The sequence below is a fragment of the Penaeus chinensis genome, chromosome 3 (genome assembly GCF_019202785.1).
Source record: "Penaeus chinensis breed Huanghai No. 1 chromosome 3, ASM1920278v2, whole genome shotgun sequence".
Lineage (NCBI taxonomy): Eukaryota > Metazoa > Arthropoda > Malacostraca > Decapoda > Penaeidae > Penaeus > Penaeus chinensis.
Window position 1 is genome coordinate 23,002,941 of NC_061821.1, and position 5,117 is coordinate 23,008,057.

The 5,117-nt window shown below is 37.2% G+C and overlaps 1 protein-coding gene across 3 annotated transcripts in view; it reads left to right on the forward strand.

Moving 5' to 3' along the window:
* The window catches only part of LOC125042366 (arrestin domain-containing protein 17-like), a 22,097-nt gene extending 19,062 nt beyond the window's left edge, over window positions 1-3,035 (forward strand). For all 3 annotated transcript variants that reach the window (XM_047637939.1, XM_047637946.1, XM_047637955.1), the window contains one exon: window positions 1-3,035. This exon is cut by the window's left edge and continues 756 nt beyond it. The gene's annotated coding sequence lies outside the window, so the exon portion shown is untranslated.
* The last annotated feature ends 2,082 nt before the right edge of the window (window positions 3,036-5,117 follow it).

The window sequence follows — 5,117 nt, forward strand, 5'->3', positions numbered from 1 at the left end:
GAGTAAAGGTGCTTGTTTAAAAATAATTCTTCTCTCCTTAAATAGTGGAGAAACATTAATCTATTAGCAACAGGCAGATTATATTTCTTCACCAGTACTAGGCATATTTTCTTTAACACTGAAGTTATATTTAAAAAGTGTAAATATATGTAAAGACTCTTAACCTGTTTCTTTTATGTATTGGTCTCTGGTCAGATGTCAAAACATTACAGAGTCCGTAGACATCGCTAGTGGATCTATTTTTTTTGTGATGTTAGTATTTGATAATGTGAATGAGTATTCTGTTTTATTGCACTGATAATAGAGGTATAGGGGTTATCACACAAAAATAAGTTTTTGTCTATTTTATATAACCTAGTATCAATTCTCTAACATATTGTGTATTTCCTATCACACAGGCCTGCCTGCTTCACTCTATACTTATATTTGCAAAGAACTGAAATGTCCCTTTCAAATCTTTCATAGGCTTGTCTACATTATAACAGGCCAAGAATTGTGATACATATTTTGTATACTGTACATCCTCTTTTTTTTTTTTTTTTTTTTTTTTTGTATAAAGTTTTGCAGAAGTTAGGCAAGTAAAGCTTAGATCTGGCTCCACAAGTTCCCAAGATACTGCCCCTTGGCCAGGTCTGAAGAGTATTACTGTCTTTACTGTACTACTGTCTTTTATTATAATCTTGATAATAATATGAGAAACACTTTATGTCAGGACCTACCCATTTATATGATTATATTTTGAAGAAAAAAAGAGAATAGTAATAGTTTTTAAAATATATGCACAATGATAAAATAAAAAAAATACAAAGTGACTCGTTGGACATTTTTGTGAATGTGCTCTGATCTACAGATTTACAGAAATTACATGATTGACATGTAGATTGTACATGTAATAATGGTACTTTACTCTCATGTCATAGATATTTATGGAGTTTGTAGAGTTTACCAGTTGAATATTATGTACTAGGTTTGTGAGTATTTTATCAAGTTTTGTCTTTTCTTTTTTTCAATTTGTGATTTTTGTTGTTGTATTATTATTAATATAATAATTATTATTCTTTTTTTTTGCATTGACCATCTAAATATGTTATACATTCACTATAATTTTTTGTTTTAAACTTGCTTGTAATAATCATCATTGGGTTGTTTATACATATGCTATGTATAGGTCAATATTTCCCATTATTATTTGACTGTAATGGGTAAATTAACACAATTATTTCTTCCCTGATCTTTTCAACAAATACATACCAATCTACCTCAGCTGTGTGGACCAACACATTATGATATTCACATTATTAACTTTCCAGATTTCTGATAAGTACAATATTTTTGAGGAAAAACAAACAAACTAGCCTGCTGCATAGACAATACTGATTTTATCATAAAATGGCTTCAAAAGGAATTTGTGTTAGCAGTTATTGATTAGTCTATTTTATAAACAATTTTGCAACAGTTTGTAGCACAGAAGAAAACTTACAATTTATGAATATTTATAGATTTGTTCATGCAAATCATGCTGCCAGTCAACTTTGGCATTCTTGATAATTTTGATATGAATTACACCAAATAGTGCTAGAGGGTTAACTCAAAATGTCTCAAAGTATGAACACTTTTAAGTTTTTACTCAATTTGTGGACATGAATTGTAAACCTATAGTATATATGTACATTACAAAGTGTCTTAAGATAACCAAATTCCATCCTAGCTGTCTGTATTACTTTAACAAAAGTAGCGACATGTGTATTACTCCTTTGTTTTTGTTTAGGGTACCAAAAAAAAAAAAAAAAAATATTCTACTTCACAGATGATGAGTCATGTAGAAATTAGGGTAATTGTCCTCTAAGTACAAAGCTACTAATTTGCAGAAACCTACCATACTTCCCATATCTCAGATGCCAAATTATGCAAAAATTGTACAGCATACAAAAATAATGCAAAAGATTAGTACTGAAAGACATTTTGTTACTATTGACATTATCTGTTAAGGTAGATATATTCATTTTTTTTCTATAATTAAGGACATTTTTGTAACAGTCATGATGACTGTAGCTGTATGCATAGACATTGTAGTTATTTCAGAAAATTTTAGTTATTTTACTAAAACTGCAATAGGGACAATTGTCTCTTCTTTTCTTGTTTTTCCCTTCTAACATTTATTAGTCCCTTTTTCCCACCTATTCATTTATTTACTTACATATTTCTCATCTCACTTAATGCTTTATATGTTATATTGTATATTTGTATCAAAACTATGTTATCAGCCAGGCCTTGACTGAATATGTAGCTTTCATATGTTCACTGTAAGTTGTAGCTGATTGTTTACAGTCATATTGATAGATATTTCTGGTACAACTGTTTTGATAGCATTATTGTATATTATGAAAGAAATAGTCCTTGAAAATGTTTTCATGGATTTGATCTTTGTAAACAGATGAAAATAATTGCATCTGATATGTAAGTTTTATTCAGATTTATATTCCAGATCTAACAGTATTTATCATGAAATAATATATATTGTTTAAATTGTGTAATAATTGCACAACATTTCATTTTCATAGAAATAAACTTATTAGTAAATTTTGCAGTCTAGTGACAAAACTATTTTAAATATTTGATTTTGATATAAACAGTACTTAGTTTTTACTCTGGGAGTTGTTGTTTGAAAAATACTCTGAATAAAAGTGCATGCATTAGTATTTTACTATATGCAGGGGCGTCACTTAAGGTGGGGTATGGGGGGGCTACTTATGAAGAGCTAGTAAGCATTTTCTTTTTCGTGATTTGCAGGGCAAAAATTATTTTTTCAGGGCAAATTTACCCGTCACCCCTCCAACTCATAACATGAAGTGACGCCCCTGACTATATGCAGTGTTTATGAGACTATAACTGGATGCGATTATTCATAACTCTTAAGTTTAGTGGTACTCATTAAAATGTAATTTTGAAATTATATACATTATTGACAGGAATAGTGTAATATATTTACTGTCTTTATATGTGTAATATAAAGTATAAATAAAAAGTTTTATGTATTTAGTTTTGTGCACTGTCACTGGGAATGGAAGCAGAAATTTAATAAAAATTAATTCTCAATACATTTGCATTATTAATATATAATGCATTTATAATTCATCTAAGCTTCATTTTATGTTTTATAAACTGAAGTGCTTTCATTTTGAGAAATATAATGACAAAATATAATTTATACTATGATTACACAGGTTTTTAGAATTAATATGTTACAGTATTCAGTGGTGGTGGTTTGGTTTGGGAAGTTCTAGCTTCGCCCGGGCCTTCTAGATATGACCCGGCCTGTGTCAGCTTTTTACGGCTGTCTCATTGAGTTGTCTGACACTCGGTGCTTACCGTGGCGGCGGGATTCCAGCAAGCGCTCCTGCCGCCATGGTGTAAGCATTTCGCATAGCCTCTTTACCAGCACGGCGGCTGTTGTGGGCGGTCCATGTCTCAGGAATTGTGTATGGTCACAATTTTCTAGGTAGTGGACTAATGTGGCGTTCGGCTCGCCGCAGTGCTTGCAGCACCATTCATCGCGTTCGATTGTTCGGATAATCTGCCATGCACAGTGGTAAGCTAGGCGCATTCTGTGAAGAATGACTTCGGTACCTCTGTTGCTTACTTCAGAGAGTGCCAGTGGTTCATAGCCTGTGGCGTCTGAGTACCAGCTGGCCGAGGGGGAGGTTCTCGTTTCCTCTCTGTTGAGCTGCCGTAGGAAGGTACGACCGACCAAGGCACACTTCTCCATAAGTAATTTTCGGCTCGGTTTTATTGTCATGGGATTTGGGGGCATACCCCTGCCAGCGACGGCTAGTCTGTCAGCAAGCTCGTTCCCTCTGATGCCGATGTGGCTTGGGACCCAGTTGATGATAATTCTTCTACCCTGAGCAAGAATTCTCTGTGCCATTGTGAGAATCGTGGTCAGTAGGTTGATGTTGTCTATGGGTGAGCTGTGCTGAAGACAGTCAATGACTGCCCTGGAGTCTGTGTGTATGACCACGTGTCCTTCCCTTAGGGACGCGTGGCCTAGGGCTCCCATGATTGCAACTGCCTCTGCCTGTAGCGAGGAGGCGTTGTCTGTTACCCTCATGGATCGCGTGGCATCCCTAGCTGCAAAGCTGGCGCCTGCAGTGTGGCTCAAGGGATCGACCGATCCATCCGTGTAGTTTGTTCTACTACCCGGAGGAGTGATGGCTGCTATGACCCTGTGGGCTTCTGCCTTTAGGCTAGGCATGGGGTATAGGCTCTTTTTCATTGACAGGCTCATTATGTTGAACTCTATCAGGCTCAGTGCCCACGGCGGGGCTTCGGCAAAGTTGGGGTGGGGGGAGTCCATGCCCTTAGCAAGAAGCTGTTCTTTGAGCTGATGGCGTATCAACACCCTGGCTGTATGAGACAACCAGGAGTTGTTTGCAACGAGCTCGTTGTCTTGTTCGAGGCATCTGACTAATTTTTGTCTTAGGCTTGTGTTCCTGGGAGCCTGGATGACCTTTGACAGGAATTGTGTTGCCGTTAGATCGATTCGTGAGTCCAGGGGGAGAAGGTTTGCCTCCATCAGGAGGTTGAGGACCTTCGTCCACCTCGGGGCACCCAGAATGATCCTGGCAGCTTCATTTTGGACTGTTTCTAATTTGTCTGTGTGCTTTTTCTTTGCAGCAATTAGAGCGACTGAGGCATAGTCCACAATGGGCCGTACAGCATGTACATAGAATGATCTTAGTACTTTGTGTCTGGCCCCTATGCGTCTCCCAGTCATTGCTCTCATGACTGACAGTCTTGCTTTGGTTCGGTCAACCAGGTACTGGACCTCCTTATGGAAGGAGAGGGTCTGGTCTATCCTTGACCCATTCTAATTCCACTCCCTGGATTTTCAGTCTTGTGCCTCGAACTCTCTGTCTCAGAGCCATGGCTTTGGATTTGGCTGCAGAGATCTTTAGTCCTGTCCTACAACACTCCTCTGACACGAGGTCCAGACAACGCTGGGCTTTATTCTGGCTGCGTGGTCCAGTGGAGGTGATAGCGAAATCGTCTGCATACGAGATGATCTGGCACCCCACTGGGAGGTTTATGTTGAGGATGCAGGACATTAAAGTGTTAAA